Source organism: Siphateles boraxobius, unplaced genomic scaffold (assembly GCF_051911475.1).
Source record: "Siphateles boraxobius isolate OS27281-9 unplaced genomic scaffold, OSU_SipBor_1 22, whole genome shotgun sequence".
NCBI lineage: Eukaryota > Metazoa > Chordata > Actinopteri > Cypriniformes > Leuciscidae > Siphateles > Siphateles boraxobius.
In genome coordinates this window covers 9271066-9296866 of record NW_027508833.1, presented here as the reverse complement: position 1 = coordinate 9296866, position 25801 = coordinate 9271066, and the positions used below count along the sequence as shown (strand labels likewise).

The 25801-nt window shown below is 41.6% G+C and overlaps 1 protein-coding gene across 2 annotated transcripts in view; it reads right to left on the bottom strand.

The window, feature by feature from the left end:
• The window catches only part of pxdn (peroxidasin), a 117336-nt gene that overhangs the window by 90877 nt on the left and 658 nt on the right, over positions 1-25801 (bottom strand). The gene's annotated exons all lie outside the window — the stretch shown is intronic.

Sequence of the window (25801 nt, the reverse complement as noted above, 5' to 3'; positions counted from 1 at the left end):
CGTTTCACAAGGATTAAAAAAAAATCTGCAAAATCTGTAAACTATATAGGGAGCCGCACATTATTATAACATTAAAGGGTTAGTTCACCCAAAAATGAAAATGATGTCATTAATGTCTCACCCTCATGTCGCTCCAAGCCCGTAAGATGAACGGTATATGAACGGGGGAAGCGCGGAGGACTAAGAGCTAAGCTAAAGCTAACACCACATAGGCTCTCTTTACCCAGCATTTTCCTTGCCAATGTACGGTCGCTGTTGAACAAAATGGACGAGATTCGACTCAACATCACATGCAACAAGAGACTTTTGAACTGTAATGTCCTAATCTTCACAGAAACATGGTTAAACAGCGGAATACCGGACAACGCTATTGAGCTAGCGGGACGCCATACATTCCGGGCGGATAGAACATTAGATGGCTCCGGTAAGACCGGTGGATTGTGCATTTACATTAACAAAGCTTGGTGCACAAACTCTGCTATTGTTGGGAGACATTGTTCAGCTAACCTTGAGTTTCTCATGGTTAAATGTAGACCGTTTTATCTACCGCATGAGTTCGCTTCCACTATTATCACTGCAGTCTATATTCCCCCGCATGCTGATGCCAAGTTTGCTATGAAAGAACTTCACGCAACCATCAGTAAACAACGGACCGTCCACCCGGAAGCTGCGTTTATTGTTGCGGGTGATTTTAATCATTCAAACTTAAAGTCAGTGCTACCGAAATTTCACCAGCATGTTTCCTGTCACACCAGAGGAAACAAAACTTTAGACCATGTTTACACAAGCATGGCTGGAGCTTACGTCGCAACACCCCTCCCCCACCTGGGACAGTCAGACCACCTTTCTTTGTTCCTAACGCCCAAGTATGCACCTCTCATCAATCGCGTGAAGCCATTAGTGAAGACCATCAAGGTGTGGCCTGCGGGGGCAGATTTCTCACTCCAGGAAAGGTTTCTACACACTGACTGGAGTATGTTTGCCTCTCAAGCCACCAGTGACTCTCACACGGACATTGACTGCTACACCTCCTCTGTACTGGATTATATTAATACCACCATTGACAGTGTTACAACCCAGAAGCAGATCACCACATACCCAAATCAGAAGCCATGGATGAACAGGGAAGTGCGACTCCTATTGAAGACACGCAACACTGCCTTCCGATCAGGAGATGCACAAGCCTATAGCACTTCCAGAGCAAATCTGAAAAGGGGCATCAAAGAGGCCAAGCACTGCTACAAGCTTAAGATAGAGGGACACTTTTCCAACGCTGACCCTCGACGCATGTGGCAGGGCATTCAGGCCTTCAGTGACTACAAACCCACTCACTCCACCCCCGCACCCACTGATGTCAACTTCCTGAACGAGCTTAATTACTTTTATGCTCGCTTTGAAAGAGACAACAGAGAAACTGCCACCAAGCTCAAATCCCCAGCAGACCACCCGCCAATCACACTCTCCTCCACAGATGTCTGCAATGCACTGAGCAGGATCAGCGGGCATCAACACCTCCATGTGCAACTGGATTTTGGACTTTTTGACCAACAGACTCCAGAATGTTTGATCTGGCTCCACCTGCTCCACGTCCATTACACTCAACACTGGTGTACCACAGGGCTGTGTGCTAAGCCCGTTTCTCTACTCCCTCTTCACCTCCGACTGCAAGCCTGTGTACGGATCTAATTCCATCGTCAAGTTTGCGGACGACACTACGGTGATTGGTCTCATCAGCAACAACGATGAGACTGCCTATAGGGAGGAGATCAAGCACCTGGCCACATGGTGCACTGAAAATAACCAGCTCCTCAACACCACCAAAACGAAGGAGCTCATCGTAGACTTCAGAAAAGAGTCAAGAGGCACACACAACACCATCCACATCAATGGAATGGCTGTTGAGCATGTCTCCAGTTTCAAGTTCTTGGGAATCCACATCTCGGCGGACATGTCCTGGACAACCAACACCTCCTGCCTGGTCAGGAAGGCTCACCAGCGCCTTTTCTTCCTGAGGACACTGAGGAAGAATCAGCTTTCCTCGACTATCCTGGTGAACTTCTATCGCTGTGCAATAGAAAGCATCCTGACCAACTGTGCTACAGTGTGGTATGGGAGCTGTTCTGTTGCAGAGCGCAAGGCACTGCAGCGGGTGGTGAAAACCGCCCAGCGCATCACTGGGACTCAACTACCTGCCATCGAGCACATCCAGAGGAAACGCTGTCTGCACCGAGCTCGCAGCATCCTTAAGGACTCCTCTCACCCAGCCCACAGACTGTTTTCTCTACTGCCCACCGGCAGGCGTTTCAGGTGCCTCCGGACCAGGACCAGCAGACTAAAGAACAGCTTTTTCCCCAGAGCTGTCTCTTTACTGAACTCTAACCCTCACTGATCCCACTCCCCTCATATACTGATAATCTCTCCTCTCCCTCCTCACACCTGCCTCCATTTTGGTATTGGTTATTTGCAATGCTATAATGTTAATTTGCACTGCTGACTATTATCATAGTAACAACTGTTTACATATGCATCTTGCACTACTCACCTGACTAGAATATCAATTTGCACCGCCGACTGTTTATTTACAGTACCAATTGTTTACATATACATTTGCAATACCGTACTTTAACTGTAATATGCAATTACTTTCCATTGCACTTTTACTCGGATAGCTTCTGTCCAACTTAATTTGCACTACTTTAAATCCATTGTTATACTGCTCATTTAGCCTTACTTATTACATATATCTATCTGTAAATCCTGTTTATAGTAATAACTATCTGTTTATTATGCTCACATTCTGTATATTATCACATTCTATATATATATCACATTAGTATACTAAGCTCACATTCTGTTTATAGTAATAGCCATCTGTATATATATTCATAGTACACATTCACCTGTTATAGTAATAATCATCTGTATATTATGTTCATTGTACATATCTGTAAAAATTCTGTTTATAGTAATAGCCATCTGTACATTATATTCAGTAGATATCTAGCTTTAAATTCTGCTCACAATAATAGTTATCTGTATATCATATTCATAGGACTAATCTATCTGGAAAATTCTGTTTATAATAGTATTCAAATCTATATTTATTCAGTACATATCCATGTACTGCACTTACGGAACCATTGTATATCCTGCACTTGCTGCTATTGCACTTCTGGTTAGACCCAAACTGCATTTCGTTGCCTTGTACCTGTACTTGTGTAATGACAATAAAGTTGAATCTAATCTAATCTAATCTAATATGGACGGTATACTGTCCTTGTCCAGAAAGGAAATAAAGACATCATGAAAGTAGTCCATGTGACATCAGTCGGTTAGTTAGAATGTTTTGAAGCATCAGAAATTCATTTTGGTCCAAAAATAACAAAAACTAGGACTTTATTCAGCATTGTATTGTCTTCCGGTTCTGTTGTGGATCCGCGTTCAGTGACGCTGCTGACGTAAGACGCTGCTGACGTGTGTCTGGTGTGCCCGAGCTTCGTTTACAGTCACAGGGAGACGCGTGCTGGAAACAAAACAATCTTCACAAACATGTCTAAGGATTTCCACACAGAGGAAGACTTGCATTTTTTTGCACAGCAATATTTATTTGAACCCGAATACACGGACGCACCAGATACACGTCAGCAGCGCCTCACGTCATCAGCGTCACTGCGGACTCGTGAACGCGGATCCCCAACAGAACCGGAAGACAATACAATGCTGAATAAAGTCGTAGTTTTTGTTATTTTTGGACCAAAATGTATTTCCGATGCTTCAAAACATTCTAACTAACCCACTGATGTCACATGGACCACTTTGATGATGTCTAAAAAACGTACCGAAAGGAGTGGGAGAGTGATTCGGACCTAAAGCCATGGATAACGCAGTCTAAATCGGATGATAGCACAGCTCAGTGCCAATTCTGCAACACCGACATAAGGGCTCACTTTAAGCATTTGAAGGACCATGCCGAAACCAAGAAGCACAAGATGCGGTGCCTGCCCACAATTAAGGCAGCGGCAAAAATAGACCTGCTACCGATTCTCTGCGGAGCGGAGCGGAGAGACGCTTCTGGGACGCTTCTGAGACTCGCTGCGTCCGCAGCTGGTGGACTTAAGAGCATTGACTATAATGACCGCGATTAGCTCCGGCATCCGCGACGCTGACGTTCCGCGCCGTAGACGGATCCAGTGGATTTTAGGGGTTACAACTGGTTTGCACATTCATCTAAGCGTCAGAATGACTACCAAACTCGTTATGAGACGGTTAACAGTGGAGGATGTCCTTTGAAAATGCTTTCTCCAAGTTCCACCCGCTGGTTAGTGACAGCAGATTGCATTGACAGAATCCTTGATCAAGAAGATGCACTTACTTTATATTTCAGTGTAGCAGCAAGCTCTGAACACTACTATGCTGCGCGGCTTCTGAGTGAAATGTACAAAGACAAGACCAACAGCATTTACCTGCATTTTCTCCGTCCTTTACTGCTGGAAATCAACGCGGTCAACAAGTGTTTTCAGTTAGAGACCGATAGACTTATATCCTTGCAGTTTTCCGGGACCTCAAACGGCTTTACATGTCAACACTGACACGTATAATCAAGCAGAGCGTTTTCCGTATGAATAACGAACAACAACTCATGGACTTGGACCTAAAATCTTCCAGTATATACCTCTCACCTAAAGATGCTGACCTGGGGACCACATTCAGTCAGAAGTTGGAGGCGAGCATTCTGTCACCTGAGAAAAAGCAGGTGGTCTTAACACGCTGTGTAGACCTCTTAAAAGAACTTATTGCCTAATATCAAATGTGTTTGCCTGCATCCTTGGAGTTGCTGTGGAAGCTGGAACTCCTGTGTCCCGCTCCTGTTGTGTCAAACAAATCATCCTTCCGAGATCAGTCAAAGGAATTATTTTCAGGCTCACCAGATTTACTTGACACTCAGTGGAGTTCTGAAAAGTGCCTTTAAAAGCACCTTCAACAACATGTTTCAAGGCAATTATAACACAAGCATAAAACATTATTCTATGGCAGACGTGGCCCTAAACCAGCCTAATTACACAGATCTCTTTATACTGCCTAGTTGTCAGACTAGATTTTGATTTCCCCAACTTTATTAGTGACACAGTTACGCCCATGCAATACAAAGTGTGAATTTTTTTTTTTTAGCCATTTAACAAAGTGTATATTAAACAAAACTTATAAAGTTATGGAATTCTCCTCTAGGCTTCTGATTGGTCAATACAGTGTTAACATTATTCAAATATCCAAAATATAATAACAGTTATTATATGAAACACTTGTTCGCCATATCACTGCAGTTTATGTATGAAAATAATCCAAAATATTAAACAAAACCACACAATGAACTAAACAAAAGGCTATATATAAATTGGGTAATGAGGAACTTAAAAAGGTGTACACATAATCGGTGGGCAAGGAAACAAACTCGAACACAGGACAAAACACAGGAAATGGAAACTTAGAAACAATAAAACGATACAAAAAATAAGAGTCGTAGGAAAACTTCAAACAAAAGGTGCGTCCCAATTCACGTACTTATGCATTATTCTGAGCCATTTTGTAGTATAAATAATGCGAGTAGTGTGCTCACACTCAAAATTCCAAAAGAAAATAAATCATGCACTTATTTAACATAAGAAGAAAAAACAAAGAGTGGATTGTTGAACACTTCATGCACTCAACTGTCACAGCTCTCCTTAAAAGTAGAGGAGGGGGAGGGGTATTAGACTCAGATGTTGGATGACAAAATAAATAACCTTATGAAATTCATACAGTGCTAGTATAGGTGCATAGTTAATAGTATGTAATTTATTAGTCTGGAGAAATTGGAGCTTGTTGTGCTTGTTTGTAGGGATGGCCCAACATTTTATGACATATCAATATGACTATAAAATATTATTTTTGTATTATTATTATTATTATTATTAATAATAATAATAATAATACTAAATACAAATATCAAAAAAATGGTAATATATTAATGTTATAATAATTCACAGTAAAATAAAAATATTTAATAATAATTCATATAATAATTTACAATACAACTGTAAAATTACAATACTAACTTTTATGGCTATCATTTTCACATGATCAGCTTTTTAAAATTTTGTTACAAAAAAATCTGTGTTAAAAATCATTTACGTTTAGAGTTGCATTTGGTGGGAAACGGTATGCTTACATTATTTGTTCTTGCATTTTTACATTATGTTCATAAATATCGAAAACAAAGTCCAAATGCAACAGCCATAATTTTTTTCACCACATCTGTAGATATACTGTAACAGTCTAAAACAGTGTAGTCTTATTCAAAGACATAACCCATCATGTTTTCAAAGTTGCAGTAACTTATCAGTGAGTGAACTGGGGAACACAAGAGTAACAGACTAAGCAAAGCAGGTCAGACTTCCTCTCAGCAGGGGAACATGCAAGTTAACTATGCAAGACTGTTTTATTAAACAATGTAAACAACAACAACAAAAACTCAGGAGGAAAGCACAGCAATCTGGGTGCATTGTTGAGGGGACAATTCATCTGCAGATGAGCCTTGGCAATTATTACATAATGAGTAAAGTTTATTGTCAGCTGGAGAACAAAACGGCACAACAGACTATTCACTGATTGTAACTGTATCTGGTCTGTGACTCATTGTCCCCTGGGCCTGAGTTCAGCAATCTTGGCCACATGTTTGAGCACTTAACTCATATAATACAGCTTGGATTGATTAGCAGTGGTGTTTGCCAGCAGTGACTTTCACAATCAAAAGTACACAACACATGCAATATGTGTCCAGAAAGAGGCCGAGATGAATGATATGGTTCATAATGCAACATATCCATAACAAAGCCTGCTCAGATCTGCAGTCCTCGAACGAGCACAAGCATGAAACACAGATGCAAACTCATCATGACAGAAGATGCAACCAAAGAAGAATAAGTATTAGCTTAAAATATAGGTCTTCGATTATGGAACCCATTCTATATGACTACTATATTATTATAATTATTTTTATTAACTTATACAATACAAAATTATTTCATAATAATAATAAAATTCCCTACCATTTTTTTTTCACTGGATTGTTTTCTTTCGTTGTTTAAACTTAGCAAAAATTTTGAATTGCACATTAATATTACAAGAACACTATATTGGATTTTTAGTAGTACTCGCCCATGCAAACCCTTTGCATCTGACAATATAAAAAAACAGTGATAATATGATTATTATTATGGAGAAAAAAGGCAATAAACAATTGTAAAACCTTATTGTTTATTATTTCGCTTAAAAAAGTAAAACAAAAACAAAAAAACACACATCTGATATTGTTGTGCGAGCAGTCACTGCGTCTCTGAGATGACACTGTCTGGAAGAATAGAAATCTGACCTGATAGCAGGGGAATGCAAGTCAACAGAAAACAGGATGTGGTCTTGGACCTTGTAGGCTCACGTCCAGCCTAATGATTTCACAGGAAATTCCCCACTATGTATGATATGGATGATAAAGAGCAAGAGCGACACGATAACACAATCTGACACAAATACAGCAAGAGCGGAATCTCATCAACACTCAGAGATGGTCATGATATATTTGATACATCAGGGTGTTATGACTCATATAGTCTGATATAGTGAGAATGTGGAGCTCGTATTCCAGGAGGGGGAAAAAACACCTTAATTTTATTTAGAGGCCCAAACATATGCAATTCGGTGCATATACAGTATATTGATACATTGATATTTATATGGCCAAAAAGTTCGATGAAAATCCGATCGTTTATAATGTAAATCAATGAGATCTTTATAACAATATAACAGACTACTTACATAAAATTCATAAAAATATCAACTATCACTCTATATCTGCCAATAAATGTATAATATGATGATATTTAAATTAGGGATGTGCGCAACAACTAATTTCCTTAATTTTTAAACAGAAATTTTAGACTATTGTCAACAAGTCTAAACCTTCACATAATTGTCAATTATAACTTCATATAATTCCCTCATAAACAGTAGTATAAAAAGCCTATAAGCAAGCTTAATTGTTATAGTAGTTTCACATCACAGAAGAAAACGGGAAAGTTTTAGACTTTCAAAATATCCCTTGCTCATCTTCTGAATGGACATTTCTCTGAACCCGCCAAGAGTGAAAACCAACGCAGGTAAAATTCAATGATTTTGTTTTCTGCTCCAGTCCAGATATACACTTTTGTAACATTATGTGAAGGCAATTTAAACTTAGCCTTTGTAAAAATAAAAAGCAAAACATTAAATGTGCAAAAAAAGTAAACGACTATTTCCAAATCGACTAGCAGCAGCAGACAGCATCGTTTACCCGACTAGTCGAATAGTCTCGCACATCCTTCATTTAAATGATCAAAGCTCTGTAGTTTTAAAACATATAATGCAATGCAATGATGATGACCTTCCTCAAAAGCCTGATGATCATATTTGATACATGCATCTTGTTCTTTATTTATTATTAACAAAATAAGTTATTCTTACATTTACTTTATAAAAATCTGTAGATTTTAGAAGATTTCACAGTAAAGTGAGACGTGAACCATGAGCTGAAGGGGGGCATTTGTACAATTAGACTAAAACACTTTTACTTGCTAAAAAAGGCTAAACTATCAATCAGACAACAAACACCTAGTAAATTGTGTGCATGAGTTTTGATCATGTCGATAAAATGTGAGTATCAAACATGATACAATAGGCTTTATATGGTTAAAAGATGCTTTTCCAGTCACTCTTTAACATTCAGCATGCATTCAACTGGACTTAACAAATGCCACACAAACAGCTGGACAGACAAAGATGTTTTTGTCATGTACAAAACATTGAGTGCAGTAAAATAATTTACTGTCAAATAAAAGCTTCAGATGGACTGCCAAGAATCATCTAGGGAATCACAGATTGGATCTCTTAAGCCAAACAAGAACAAGGCTTAATTTATGTTCTAGGGTTAATTTACATTCTAGCACTCTGCATTTTGCATTTTATAGTGCTCACACTCGGCTCACAGAAGTCCCCAGTCTCTACATTAGGCCTAACTTTCAGCTTTCTAAAGCTGGAATAGTGTAGCTAACTCTACCCACAGCACTGGCACAGGAAGAGACCGGCAGGAGTGTTCTTTTATTAACTATCTGGGTCCATATCTCCTCTGTGCAAATTAGCAAAGCTTTAGGGATTTTACTGGCTTTGCATTCCACAATGGCACTGAGAATGAATGCCTGACAAAACCTGACTGCAGCAAATTCCACACAATGCCGCTTCCCTCTTCCTTACTAACTCTCTCGGACTCGACAGATCCTCTCTGAGAAAACCAACTGATGGCCAAAGTCTCAGGAAGAGGAAGGACAAATTGTCCTTCAAATTGTTTATCTTCTTTTAAATATGTAGCCAAGATGTATGCAGATGTAGATAAACTGGTCAAATTAAGGATATTGTATCAACACTTTCGCAAGCTATCAGTAGGCCTTGATGTTGTGTTTTACAAAGAACATGTCAAGTTGTTTATGTGAACTCAACTTTTACCTGTTCACACAAGCCATGCAAAATATCAGATATATTTGAAGGAAATTATATTGGCGGCAATGAGTGAATTTTGGATCCTGGTGACACCTCTGAAATAATGCAAGATCTGTCCCATGACTGTAATAATACAAAAATGCTGTCTTAAAGGGATAGTTCACCCAAATAAAAATTTAAGTCCAGTCATTAATTACTCACCCTCATGCCGTTCCAAACCCGTAAGACTTTCGTTCATCTTCAGAACACAAATTAAGATTTTTTTGTGATTTCTGTCCCTTCATTGACAGCTACGCAACTGACACTTTGACGTTTCAAAAAGTTCATAAAAATCTTAAAACTAATCTATATGAATTGAGCTGTTAAGTCCATATTTTCTGAAGAGACGCGATCGCTTTTGTTACGTACTGCTCTGAGACAAAGAAGGTTGAGATCCAAATGCAGCTTTCAAATTTCCACGTAATCCAATGTACAGGCGACAGGTCAAAACACAGGTAGGCAGTCCAAAAAAACAAAGTTGGGAACAAGGCAAACGGGTAATCAAGAGGCAGGCAGAGAGTCCAAAAACCGAAATACATGGAGCCAGAGAATTGCTCAGAAATGCAGCGCAATAACATACAAAACTTAGCAGTGAGTGGGTGAACGAGGCTTTTATAGGATGAGCAACAAGATGAGACACAGGTGAAAACAATGAGTGATGATGAGTACGGAAAGTGATTTATGGGAAATGTAGCTTGTGAGGGAATGACAATTGTCTGATGTGGAGTGCCCTCTGGTGGCCTCCATTGGCACTCCAGCAGGTGACCGTTACAGCTTTACATGATTATTGAATTTAGGCTTTTATTCACACATAAACATTCAGCCAGCCTGCTTCAAAGCCTCCACCATCATCCCTGTCCCGAAAAAACCAAGGTCCACAGGCCTAAACGACTACAGACCCATCGCCCTGACCTCTGTGGTAATGAAGTCCTTTGAACGTCTTGTGTTGTCCCACCTAAAATCCATCACAGACCCACTCCTGGACCCCCTGCAGTTCGCCTACAGAGCCAACAGGTCTGTAGACGATGCAGTAAACATGGCCCTTCACTACACCCTCCAGCACCTGGACTCCCCTGAAACCTATGCTAGGATCCTGTTTGTGGATTTCAGCTCTGCTTTCAACACCATCATACCGGCCCTGCTGCAGGAAAAGCTCTCTCAGCTGACCGTGCCTGACTCCACCTGTAGGTGGATCACTGACTTCCTGACGGACAGGAAGCAGCACGTGAAGCTGGGGAAACACGTCTCTGATTCCAGGACCATCAGCACCGGATCCCCTCAAGGCTGCGTTCTTTCCCCACTTCTCTTCTCCCTGTACACCAACAGCTGCACCTCCAGTCATCAGTCCGTCAAGCTCCTGAAGTTTGCGGACGACACCACCCTCATTGGGCTCATCTCTGGTGGAGATGAGTCCGCCTACAGATGGGAGATCGACCATCTGGTGACCTGGTGCAGCCAGAACAGTCTGGAGCTCAACGCTCTGTAGACAGTGGAGATGGTCGTGGATTTTAGAAAGAGCTCAGCCCCACCCTCCCCCATTATCCTCTGTGACTCCCAAGTCACTGCTGTGGACTCCTTCCGCTTCCTGGGCACCATCATCTCCCGGGACCTCAAGTGGGAGGGCAGGCTGCAGCATATCATTCGCTCTGCAGAGAAGGTGATTGGCTGCAATCTTCCGTCACTTCAGGACCTGTACGCCTCCAGGACTCTGAGGCGAGCAGGAAAGATTGCAGCTGACCCCTCCGACCCCGGACACATACTGTTTCAGTCTCTCCCCTCTGGCAGGAGGCTGCGGTCCATCAGGACCAAAACCTCTCGCCACAAAAACAGTTTCTTCCCATCGGCAGCTAGCCTCCTTAACAAGGCCCTTACAAGGTCCCCCTTGTGTGTCAGTGGGGGAACAAGGTCCCCCACTGACACTCCCCCCTTGCAAATTACTCAAATGTCTCTGCACATGTAAAAACTTTCTTCTCATTTCATGCACAACCCTGGCACATTGCACATACTTGTAGTTAATCTTTATCGCTGTATATTTTATTTTGTCAATTTATATTTCATTTCATATTTATATATATTCCTACATTTATTTGTCAACTGTATGTTTGTCTACATGTAGCACCTTACGACCAAAGCAAATTCCTCGTATGTGTAAAACACTACTTGGCAATAAAGCACCTTCTGATTCTGATTCATTGACTCACACATCAATTGTGGTAAACAGAAGCTCAAGCATGTTCGTTTGATGTGCGAGAACCAATGAGGTTCATTCTCATGTTACGCAGCACGTTTGAGCTTCAGCAAAAACCAATGAGGTTCTCGTGCATCAAGCAGGTTAGGTTAAGCTTCTGTTTCTGTTCGCTGATCAATACTAATATGTAAATAAAAGCCTAAATTCAATATTTTCATCATAAACAGGGATCGTGTCTCTTCAGAAAATTTGGACTAAACTGCTCAATTCATATGGAGTAGTTTTACGAGGTCTTTATTAACTTTTTGAAGTGGTAGTTGCGTAGCTGTCAATGGAGAGACAGAAAGCTCTAAGATTTCATCAAAAAGATCTTCATTTGTGTTCGAAGATGAACAAAAGTCTTACTGGTTTGGAACGACATGAGGGTGAGTAATTAATGACAGAATTTTCATTTTTTTGGGGAACTAACTATTTAAAAGAACCCAATAGTTGTCTATTTTGAATGCCTTTGATGTTTCCACAGGTATATGTGAATATAAATGCCTGAAAAAATATATATTTCTTCTATTTAATATACAGTCCAACAAAACAGCTTATATTTGGTTAATGTTTACCTGATTCTAGGTGTATATTATGAAAATGTACAACACTATGTATGGTATGTTCATGCAGAACCTATAAATAAATAATTACAGTATATACAGTACATATTTATTAAAATTAGTACGCTTATTTTGAAATGTTTATGCTTTTCTACTTCCAATGGCTCATAATTTTTGCAACTGCCTACAACATATTGCAAAATAACACCATAAAGTAAACATTGTCATAATTTATCAACAGTAAAACTTAAGCAATTGTTTGGCATAAATGCACGGTATTTATTGATTGTGACACCGTTTTATTTTAAAAAAAAAAATTACAGTTGACAGAAGTCATTGACTTCCATAGTATTTCTGTTTCCTACTATGAAAGTCAATGGCTACCGTCAACTGTCTGGTTACCAATAATCTTCAAAATAGCTTATTTTGTGTTCAACAGAAGAAAGAAACTCATGCAGGCTTGGAACAACATGAGTGTAAGTAAGTGATGACAACATTTCCATTTTTCAGTGAACTATCCCTTTAAGACTTCCAATGGGGAACCTGTACAGTTAAATTAAGACGGTTTTCTGCAAAAACTATTTCTATAATGTTTGCCTAATAAAACTAGACAACAGAACAATATTCAAGATAACAGTATGATTACATATCCTATTCGAATCAGGGGGCACTGATTGTTAGGTCTGGCCCTGTATACATTGGATTGATTAAAATAACTTTAATGTATTTAAAGTGTGCACCAAGCACTAGGAAAATACAAATATCAGATCGGAACTCGGTATAGGCAGCTACTCAATATTAAATAATCGGATTGGCGGAAAAAAAATCTTGATCGGGACATCCCTACATCAATGGAGAGATCAATAAGCTGAGATATGTAACTGCATTCTGCTCCTCAATTTATGAATCTCAAATTTTTTGACAAAATGAAGATGCTTTTGTACTTGTTCAGCATCTTCTTCCTAAACTTCAGCAGTAAAAGCTACTTAGGAAGTTCATTGTTCATCATCTGATCATCTAAAAAGCATGCAAAGCAGTACTGTCACATATGGTAAAGAGGTAAAGCAAGACCGAATCCTTCTGCAGGTGGAAAATACATGATCCAGCAGTAGACAGAGAAGCTCTTTAGATACAATATTTAGTTGTGCCAGACTGGAACAGGATGTTGTTAAGCTCATTTAAACACATACTGAACATTCTGTAATAGTGAACTCATGTGAAACAAAAGCATGCCTTTTAAGTGATTATAAAATAATGGTACAGCCATTTTATAATTCACTCAAAAAAGCTGCCCAATTTATTATATTCATTCTGAACCTATTGCCAATACTTCCGCCCCCATTTGTCTGTATTACATAATATATGGTGAGTGGGAGAGGCGTTTTACTGGAAAGCCAAAGATTGACAGCAACTGCATTGCATACTCACGCACCAGTAACCATTTCAACCATCAAGCTGTGAAATGACTGAATTACTTTATTACCGTTTTGTTAATCAACACTTGGAAATGAAGACAGACTAAACAGTCACACTTGTCCTCATTCTCAGAAGTTGAGACTAGCATCAAAACTGTGTATCATTGAATCAGACTGCTTAAACCTTAGAGACTGCTTAGACCTGCTGTAGTTAGTAATAAGCCTGTAGGCTCATATAAGGCCTTTAAAATCGATATTTGCATTAGTGGAGCACCAACATTTCTACAACTAGAAATATTTGTCCGAACCTGTTTTGCAGGGACGAAAACATTGTTACAATTACCATTTAGTGCTTCTCCAATGGCACGTTTTGACGGTGTCAGTCTCTATTTTGTTTTCTTGTTTCTCGATTTCACATTTTTAATCAATCTTCATTTGGATAAACTGAGATCTGTGCAGTTTTCAGTTTATGTGTGAACCGTGTATAAAACTTTAATAAACATCATATTTGTAGTGTGCCTGCCCATCCAAGAACCCCAATAAGATTTGTACCTAAAGTTTTAGCTTTCAAATTCTGAAAGAGTTGAAACAGAAACATTAGAAGGAATGTTGAAAGATACAGTATAATTTACTGAAATTAATTATGTCTCATGTAATCGCTCAATCAGTTTTTCAACTAGATGTCAATAAAACAGCTTGAGAACAATATGTCACTTAACATTACATTTTTTACCTCAAAAAATCTATTTAATGATAGTAGTTCCCCTTCAGGGACTACCGCTGCGTGAAATCGCAGTGGGAACGCCCTCCAGTGTGACGCGTCTGAAGCATGAATGAAATCAGTCAATGGAGAGATGGAGCGTGATAGCGAGTGACGTCATCGACAAGGAAGCTACAAATATCCCCTGAGCACACAACACACCAGCTTTTTGTTACTTCAGCAAGCTCTGTGTGTGTCTGGAATCTTTCGATTGTGTTTGTCTGTTTTAGACAGGAGTTTTCACTATATATATATATATGTATATATATATATATATATATATATATATATATATATATATATATATATATATAAAAAACCATTATGAGCAAAAAAGTGACTAGCGAGCAGCAATATAGGAAGTGTGTTTCCCCCTGTACACGATACATCACGGGTGGGGATACACATCAGCTGTGTGTTGCTTGTTTGGGATTTCAGCATGCCCAGTCGGCTCTCGAGGGGGTCGATTGTGAGCATTGCGAGCGTTTCCCATTGAGAACTCTGCGCTCGCGGCGATCACTCTTTGAGGAGAGCGGTATGCTGCGAGCTCCCCAGGGCTCGGGTCCCGCTTCTGTCGAGGCAGAGCGGCGGCGCTTGTCTTGGGGCTCGCAGATGGATCTCACCGGCAACGCTGAGACGGGCTCCGCCCTATCTCAGCTTTCTCCGTTGGGATCCAGTGCCTCTCACCCGGCTCTGGAAGCAGGCACTGCGGCAGTTACTTCTGCCCGGGTTGAGGCACATGACGGTGTTGAGCTTAGACTATCCAGTTCTGAGGAGCTGGATGTCGAGAGTTTTACATCAGAGGAAACTGGTTTGTCACTCCAGTATACTGTTGAAGAGGGGCTGATGGATGTGTTATCTCGGGCTGTTGAAAGCTCAGCATCGAGTGGCCAACTGATAGGCAGGAGTCTAGAAATAAAAGCAAACTAGACGATAGATTTCTGTCTGCACGACCTCAGCCTTCTCGCCGGTGCTTACCTTTCTTCCCGGATCTTCATGCTGAAGTTTCAAAGACCTGGGTTAGACCGGTTTCTAGTAGAATTTACACTAACCAGTCTAATGCCTATCGAAACATTTTTGGGGCAAAAACTGCAGGGTATGTGACGATGCCGAAGGCGGAGGAGACGCTCGCTAGCTATCTCTCTCCTGCTTCGTCATCTTCGCTTAAAGCCCCGGCTCTTCCCTCAAAACCTCTAAAGAATACTTCTTCGCTGGTGGGAAAGGCTTACTCGGCGGCGGGTCAGGCAGCTGCGTGTTTGCACACTATGGCCATTATGCAGGCTTATCAGGCCGACCTGCTTAGTTAACTGGGTCCTGCTGGCGCTCTCCACACCAAGAGGTGAAAAGTTTCCACCTCGCGGCATATAACTTCCTCGTGGCGGGGGCTCTGGATTGGAGGATGGTCTCAACGACCTCAGTCGAGAGACCAGAATCTATGAGCTGGGCCCCCTCAGAGGCCAAGCCCACAGCCTCCATAGTTCTGGGCGGGGGTGAAGGATCGACCCACTCGCCTGAGAGAGTAGATCTCTCCTGATCGGTATCTCCAGGGGAGATCTGCTGATCTCACTCTCCGGGCCACCAAGGAGACCGCCAAGTCTAGGGAAAGTAAGGAAAAAGATAAAACCCTCCTTTTAAATGCTCCCGTCTCGCCTGTGGGCCTCTTCGGTGACACTATTCACTCTGTCACTGAGAGGTTCCAGGAAGAGAAAAAACAGGCGGCTGCTTTCCATAAATTCATCCCCCTCAAAGTACGTGTCGCTGGGGCTGCTGAGCGAGGGCAGGGTGTAGAGAGACTCGGCTAGCGATTTCCCGAGGGACGCTCGCCCCCTCCGAGGAGGGTTGTGGAGTGCCCAGACCAGCTGTTCCCTGCCAGTATGTTACAGGGCGCTGTGTCTGTCACTCGGGATGTTCATCCAGAGGCCAGCCTCGAGAGGCTGGTTCCCTTAGTAGAGTTTCTGGCGGAATGGAAAATTCTCCTCAATGTTTCTCAGTGGGTCCTGAATACTATAGAGAACGGGTACGCTATTCAGTTCAGAACGCGTCCACCTCGGTTCATAGGGGTTCTGCCCACAGTGGGGGGCCCCGAGCAGGCTCTGGTATTAGAACAGGAGGTAAAGTCTCTGCTACTAAAAGGAACTATAGAGCGGGTTCCTCCACCCAGCAGGGAGTTAGGATACTACAGCCGGCACTTCCGAAAAAAGATGGAGGGCTGCGTCCTATTCTAGATCTGCGCCTCTTAAATCGCGCTGTAGGGAAGCTCAAATTCAAGATGCTCATTCTCAAGCAGATCGCGTCACAAATCAGATCCGAGGACTGGTTCGTCACGATAGATCTAAAGGACGCTTACTTTCACGTATCTATCCTCCCTCAACACAGGAAGTTCCTGAGGTTCGCTTTCGGGGGCGAAGCATACCAATATCAGGTTCCTCCGTTCGGCCTAGCACTGTCACCCCGCACGTTCACGAAGTGTATGGATGCGGCTATAGCCCCACTGAGGCTGCAGGGCATCCGTATTCTGAACTATATAAACGACTGGTTAATTCTAGCTCAATCAGAACAACAGGCGGTTCGGCATCGAGATGTCGTTCTTGCTCACATCAAGAGGTTGGGGTTGAGGCTCAATGCCAAGAAGAGTGTTCTTTCTCCATTACAGAGAACCACTTTTCTCGGTGTAGTGTGGGATTCGACAACGATTCAGGCACAGTTGTCATCTGCTAGTGTTACTTCGATTCTCGCTGCAGTAGATCAGGTCAAGCTAGGCCAGTCATCCACTGTAAAACAGTTCCAGAGACTGTTAGGTCTCATGGCAGCTGCGTCCAACGTGATACCTTTTGGCCTCCTGCACATGAGACCGTTACAGTGGTGGCTCAGAACCAGGGGATTCTCCCCGAAGGGAAGTCCGCTTCGCATGATCAGGAGTTCGCGACGGTGTCATCGCGCCCTGATTATGTGGAAAGATCCTCGTTTTCTGTCCCAAGGCCCTGTGTTGGGAGCTCCTTGTCGTCGTGTTATGCTAACGACAGATGCCTCTCTCATGGGGTGGGTGGCGATCATGAGTGGTCGCCCAGCTCAGGGTCTGTGGGAGGACCATCACCGTCTATGGCACATAAATTTATAGAGATGTTGGCAGTGTTTCAGGCTCTGAAACATTTCCTCCCAGACCTAAGGGGCCACCATGTTCTTGTCCGGACAGACAACACATTGGTGGTTTCTTATATCAACCATCAGGGGGGTCTGCGTTCTCGCCCACTTTACAAACTGGCACGTCAGATCCTTGTATGGTCCCAGGGGAAAATTCTTTCTCTGAGAGCTATTTATCTCTTCACCCCGAGGTGGTGGAGCTCCTAAGGGAACATTTCGGTCTTGCCGAGGTAGACCTATTTGCTTCCCGAGTGACATCACACTGCCCAGTGTGGTTCTCTCTCAGCCAGCCAGCCCCACTGGGGTTGGACGTGATGGTACAGCCGTGGCCGAGGTCACGTTTGTACGCTTTTCCCCCGATCGCTCTGCTCCCGGGAGTTCTGGAGAGGGTTCGCCGGGACGGGCTCAGTCTTCAGCTAATCGCCCCGTTCTGGCCGGCCCGAGTATGGTTTGCAGACCTAGAGTCTCTCCTCGACGGCTCTCCCCTGGAGATACCGATCAGGAGAGATCTACTCTCTCAGGCGAGTGGGTCGATCCTTCACCCCCGCCCAGAACTATGGAGGCTGTGGGCTTGGCCTCTGAGGGGGCCCAGCTCATAGATTCTGGTCTCTCGACTGAGGTCGTTGAGACCATCCTCCAATCCAGAGCCCCCGCCACGAGGAAGTTATATGCCGCGAGGTGGAAACTTTTCACCTCTTGGTGTGGAGAGCGCCAGCAGGACCCAGTTAACTGCCCGGTTGGTACAGTGCTGGATTTTCTGCAGGACCGTCTCTCCACTGGGTTATCCCACTCCACACTGAAGGTGTACGTGGCGGCCTTAGCTGCTTACCATGCCCCTTCAAGTGGAGGGTCCCTCGGGAGACACCCACTGATATCTCGCTTCCTTCGTGGCACCTTGAGGCTGAGGCCTGCAGTTCGCACGAGGGTACCATCTTGGGATTTGGCCAATGTCTTAGAGGGTCTCTCCCTAGCTCCTTTCGAGCCCATCGAGGAAGTTTCGGAAAAGTTTCTTACACTTAAGACTATCCTTCTTCTCGCTATCTCGTCTCTAAAAAGAATTGGAGATATTCAATCACTTTCGGTGGCTCCTTCGTGCCTGGAATTTGCTCCTGGTATGGTTAAGGCTTTTCTCTGTCCGAGACCAGGTTATGTTCCTAAGGTGCCAACTACCTTTGTTAGACCTATAGTTCTGCAGGCTTTCTGTCCTCCACCTTTTCTGACGTCAGACCAGAAGAATCTTAATTTACTGTGCCCCGTTAGGGCCTTAGATGCTTATGTCCACAGAGCTGCCCTGTGGAGGAGATCGGAACAACTGTTTGTCTGTTTTGGGTCACCGAAGAAAGACTGTCCTGCATCTAAGCAAAGGATGAGCAAGTGGGTGGTCGAGGCCCATCAGCCTTCACCTTTGGCTGTAAGGGCTCATTCCACCAGGAGTATGGCTGTCTCTACAGCTCTTCTATCAGGAGCTTCTCTTCAGGACGTTTGTGATGCGGCAGGCTGGTCCTCACCGCACACTTTCGTTAGATTTTATTCCCTTGATCTTAGCTCCACTCCCGGGGCTCAGGTTATCTCGTCGGTTTGTGTCTCCTAATGACACACGACAGGGATTTGGTCGTATGGGGAGGTGGGTATTGCGTTCCCACTGCGATTTCACGCAGCATTAGTCCCTGAAGGGGAACGTTCCGGGTTACGTATGTAACCCTAGTTCCCCGAAGGGACGGACGCTGCGTGTCCTGCCATTCTCCTGGCATCCCCTTGGGTCACTTGCTTCAGTAACTTTTAAGCTGGTGTGTTGTGTGCTCAGGGGATATTTGTAGCTTCCTGGTCGATGACGTCACTCGCTATCACGCTCCATCTCTCCATTGACTGATTTCATTCATGCTTCAGACGCGTCACGATGGAGGGCGTTCCCACTGTGATTTCACGCAGCATCCATCCCTTCAGGGAACTAGGGTTACATACGTAACCCGGGACGTTAGTCAGGTAGAAAAAAAATTTAGAGGAGCATTTTTCTAAATATGTACACTGTTACATATTCATTAGTGTTATGTAACCTGTTCTCAAATATTTAATATTTGAATAAATCCATCAGGAAAACAAGTTTTAAGGCTACAACTACCATGCAATGTTTTATTTAAACTGTGGAGGAGAAACATCACTTTATCATTCAAAATTATTATACTTTTTTACGTTCATCTTTCTTTATGTGTAATGTTGCTGTTTGAACATGAAAAAGGTCTACAAATTTCTAAAGCATAAAGTCCCTCCAGCAGGAGTTATTCTCTATATCAGTGTCAGAATTTCTGAACTCCTGAAATGCCTTCATTGTAGTCTTGATTTTCTTCCGGCAACAAACATGCCACAACAATATTCCTCAATTAAATAATTCATACAGAATAAAGGGGCGGGGCCTGGTTGAGTTAGTTAGAGTGTGTTAAAACTTGCAATTATGGTAATTTTCCCAACACACTCAAAGCGCTTGACCAATCACAACACACTGCTCCAGCCGACCAATCAGAGCCCACTGTGCTTTTCAGAAGGAGGAGCTTCATAGAAACAGCAACTAAACAGAGCGTTACTGACAGACTGGGAAGAGAGGAGCAGCAACAACGGAGAATATGGGAAAAATAATGTTTTTAAAAACATCAAGCATGAAAATCTATTCTAGTAGAGCCCCAAAACAAAATCAAGAGTCTCTAAAAGGGTTTTATTGGTCCCCTTTGAGTCCAAACAGTGTGCAAAGCTTCATCAATGACCCATATATGCTCTTTAGGGCACACTTCCCTCTTGCTCAGACACAATGACAGACCTCAGCAGCGTAATAATGCACTGGCCTCAGTTCAGGTTTTCAGCGACGGCTGGCGCAGTGTTCAAGTCAAGAGGCTTATTATGTTAGTCTAGTTTCTCAATGGGCGTCTTGCAGACAGATGTGGAGTTAAGCTAATGGAGAGTACTCCGCACCCCTGTTGAGTTTATGTCACTCCTTTGCAATCAGCCACAAATCTGAATGCAGTTCTCTGTCTGTTTGCAGTCGCACAGATGCATTGTGGGTTTGGAAACAAATGAATACAACAGTCACATGGGACTATTAAAACCAGCCGAGGAATGCATGGCAAATTCGGAGCGATTTAGGATCCACTCTTTCTGTCTTCTCATCTATAAGACACCAGCTCTTAATTTTGTAAAGACAGTTTGGCTTATATGTAGATTTATGGTGTGATGTTCTACAGCAGTATGCATCAAATCATGAGTTATTAAATGCGGTTCCTGTTGAGACCGTGACACAGACACCGTAACTTTAACACAGTAACCCACATAAAGGACTTCATTAAAGGAGTTGCTGAAAAAGCCATTCATTCATTCATGCATCAGTCAGTCAGGAAAGACTGTGTAACACAATCCTGTTACTGTTGCAATTACTTCAAAGGCTAAAAGGGAACACTTTAAAGGTTTAGTTCATTTAAAAAAATAAAATTAAAAAAAATCTGTCATCATTTATTCACCCTCAATTTGTTACAAACCTGTATGAATTTCTTTGTTCTGCTGAACACAAAGGAATATATTTTAAAGAATGACGGTAACCAGGCAGTTAATGGATCCCATTGACTTCAACTGTATTTTTTCCCTATTATGGAAGTCATTGTCCATCAACTGTTTGGTTACCCATATTCTTCAAAATATTCTTTGTGTTCAGCAGAAGAAGGAAATTCATACAGGTTTAAAACAACTTCAGGGTGAGTAAATCATGAAAGAATTTACATTTTAAATTGAACTATTCCTTTAAAACATACGCGTTGATACAGAGTGAGCAAAGTTGAAATTCTGTTTTATGTTTCTGTAATTCTATTAATTGGTAATCAATTTTAATGGTTTAATTAAATGTTAAAAATCAAAAAGCATGTCTAATCAACTGAATTCAAAAACTTTAACAATTAAGTCCTTTAAAAATGTTATAATGATAGGGCCCTATGATTTTGTCAGGTTTTGTCAGAAATGCTTAAAACATCCTCCTCATTTTAGACAAAACATTTATTCAATCAAGTTCCAAAAATTGATCATTTTGATATTGTGGGATTTTGATGTCACATGGGGAAATTCATCTGCATATGCCTGCCTCCAGAGCAAGACATTGACGAATAGTTAATTTGGGTAATTTGGGTAAATTATTACCCAATTTGGGTAATTTGGGTAAATTATGTTGCCAGCGCAATGTTGTCGAAACGCTGTTATTTTCATCAGTGCCCGGATTGCAGGTCCACTTTGTTCAGCCTTCCTAGGGTCGCAGGAGTTAGGGATCAATGGTTAATTATTACCCAAATCTCGCTCTCTCAGGGTTCGCACAACGGCTTGTCCTGAAAGATGGAGCAGTTCCAACTTTAAGAACAGAAGCTGTTGTTTACGGGCCACAATCTGTATGATTTATTTTTCGTCGATGTGTTTTCCTGTAATAGTTCGTATTGTTAATTGTACGTTGTAGCATGGAAGTAAACAAATGACAACGCTGTTTGGCTCTGCAAACCAGCTTGTTAAATGTTTGTTCGTTTTGGGTTAATAGTTCTGTCGACAGATATTTGGCTACAATTGTTCTAAAAATATAAAAGTAACCGTGCCATACAGTCAGTAATGATCACTATAGATAGAAGAAAAAAATCCCTTTGAGGACTGTAGTATAATTTGTTAGAATGATTATATGAAATTCTTGTTTATGAAGCTTATTTTTTTGTAATACTATAATAATTAGTACAATTAAATAACAGCGTATCTAAAAGGTAATGAGACAACAAAAACAAACCTTTCTGAAAAGTCGTTTAACAGCCGTTCTTGAACAGGTTCTGCTCGATCATCTTCACTAACATTCTCTGGGTCTGATTCGGGCTCAAATTGGTATGGTTTTATTGACGCCATCGTTTATAATACACCAAAGCACAAACTAGGCTACAGGTAAAGGTACGGGGCGTGAATTTTCCGGAAAACGTGCACTAGTCGGTTAGCGAATCACAACACACTGATCCAGCTAACCAATCTGAGCCCATTGCGTAGTTTTGAGGGACTGGCTTCATAGAACGCGGAAACCATCAGACCGTTTTTACAAGGAGGGACAGAGCAGTGTAGAGCAAAGTTAAAATATATGAAAAATAATGCAATTTTTTAAAAACGAAGCATGAACACGTTACAGTGCACCCCACAAACACAATCAAGCCTTTGAAAAAATGTGTTTTACCACCCCTTTAACTAAGGTGACAAACTAGGAAACAATCAAGGCTAAACTAAACTGAAGCACAAGAAACAAATACGAAAGAAAAGCCAACTTAACAAAACATAATCCTGACATCTACACTGGATACAGTATACAGATGTGTGTTCAGTTTCTGACGTACTCCACGCGCTTGAGTCTGTTGACAACAGGACAAACGGAAGAGTAAAAGAGCGTTCATGTCTGTACAGACTTCAGAAGAATCCCAGCATCAGGAACAAGTGGATGGTTTATTTTTAATGGAATCCCGGATCGTGTCATAGGATAATATGTTTGTTCGGAGCAATTTGTTTCGCAAAAGAGGCACAGTAATGGAAAGTTTGCAAAGAAACCTTTGTTGAAAGATGAAGCAGCTGACTGTTTTGGATCTGACAGCAGCAACATCAGAAACTGTAAGAAAAATATTTCACAATGCTTTGTCTGTAAATTAAACTTTTATATGGATAATGTTTTCAATAGTGAGTGGGAATTAATACTTTCCTATGCAATGACGTTAGCCAATCATAACAGTTGCCGTTTACTGACAAGCCTTAAAGGGTCATTCCACCGGTGGAGACATGAATATGTATTGAAAGTGGGTCATATATGTAGTAGAATAGTATCATAAATTTCTAATTTGGGACCTTCTTGGCCGATAAAAGGCAGAAAATGACTTTTTAGTGCTTGTGGATTGTAGACAACAATCCCCATAGTGCATTGCAGTGCTCAACTCCGCAGACCACTCCCACTACAGTAGCTAGGCTAGTTTAACTGCAAGATATTTGTGCAATGAACCTGCCACGTTAGCGTGTTAACAAAATGAAAATAGACTTAATTTACAGAAAGACTTTACATTTGACCCTGTAGGCTTTGGCTGACGTTGCCAGTTGAATTTAGGTATTCTAAAGTAGGTCTCCAGGACGCCGCTATCCATATGGGGTGCGAAAGTCGGGTGAGCAACAACACACACGTCCGTGTCATCCTCCGATTCCGTAGCACCGCTGGAATTCTCGGCAGCAGACAGACTCTTGTTCTGTGTCCATTGGCGCACAGTGAGAGCACAGGCACCACCAATCTGCCCCAGCTCGAGCCATTACGGGCTCCTCGTCCGCAGCAGGCAGATTGTCTGCATCGGCTGTGGTGGCAGCAGCTTCAGCCGCCTCCGGTTCCTCCATAGCCCTCAGCTGCTCGTCGCTATACTGTGGCTCATAAAGGTAGCCACGAACATCCGTTTCTACCATAACTTCGTCAAAATTCAGATCCTCCATAATGCATCCGCCTGTGTATTCAGTACCTTCGTCCATATTTTCAAAAAGTTTCTCCCGGTGAAATCAAACGCACCGGCACTGATCTGTGATAGGTCTGTTAGCGCATTAGGTCCAACCCCCTATGAGCGGGTTTGAAAGGGCGGGAACTAGTGCTTGTAGTCTTCGCAGAAATCCCCCCCATTTTACACTTCCTCCTACAATGACGTAAAGTGACGATTTTTGCATCATTGTAGGAGGAAGTGAAAAAGGTAAATAGAGGATTTCTCTCGTCTCAGGGGAAAATGAAAGAGTGTTGCATGACCATTCAATAGTATAACTGGATTTCTAACAATGGAAATCTTAATGCAAATGGGTGGAGTGACCCTTTAAAGCCTTACACCGATCATTTCAGGGTCAGAATGACGGTTGTAAATAATCGTTTTTCCACATATATATTTGTTTACACATACTTTTATGCAAAAAAAACTTTAGTAGCATTATAAGTGAACCTCAATGAACATATTAACATAATTAAAAAATCCATGTCATGACCCCTCTAATATAACAAATCAAAGTAAATGAACTTGTTTTTGAAGAGTGGGCTCTGTCCAAATCAAAACTACCCAACATAAACGCACACAAACACACATAGACTGATCATGACTCACTTTAACCATTGTAGAACAACTGATCTATAGCAGTCCCCACATAATGACAAACACACATGCAAAGGTTTTGACCTTTCTTTGCAAACACTGTCAGCACTGAGTTTTGTTAACCGTGTTGGTGCTGAAGTCTGTATTATACTATATTATGTATATGTTTGTATGTATTATGTACAGCAGATCCGAGTTATACACTTGTCTAAAATTGGGTTGTGTGTGCAGACTGGTTAGAGTCACTGGCTTTTGAGCCACTAGCCTTGGTCTTGAGCCCCTGTTTCAAAACATAGTGTGCTGCCTATCTAGACAGCATTTTAGGACATTTTTGGAACGTGAAGCATTTCTGGATGAGCCTGTACCAACACCCACAATTGCAGGTATTTACATTTGTCCACTTGTATGATGTATTTCTGGTGTTTGAAGTGTTCAAATGGGTGTGAAAACTTCAAGTGTGTGTAGAACTTCTGAATACCTGATAGGAAACACTTGCAGTATTGTAAAAAAAAAATGCAAAAGTTTCAGAAATAAAGCTTTATTTACACACTTTGATTTTTATGGTAGCTTGTTTCCGCCACATAATTGCGTGAAATAAACTCGCAATTATTAGTTATAAAGTCAGAATAGCAAGATAAAAAATTTAGAGGAAAAATTCAGAATTAAGAGTTTATATCTCGCAATTGTGACTTTATAACATGCAAATGCAAGTTTTTTTTTTATCTTGCACTTCTTACTTTATAACATGCAAATGTGAGTTTATATCTCGCAATTATGAATTTATAACATGCAATTGCGATTTTAGTCTATATCTTTTTTGAGAAAAAAATCAGAATTACCTTTTTTATTTAATGAAACATAGATTTTCAATAGGCCTAACATTTACCTACTTTAAAATAAATGTCTGATGTTTCCAATTAAGTGATAAAAAGCAATTACAAATGTTTTACAGTGGCTAA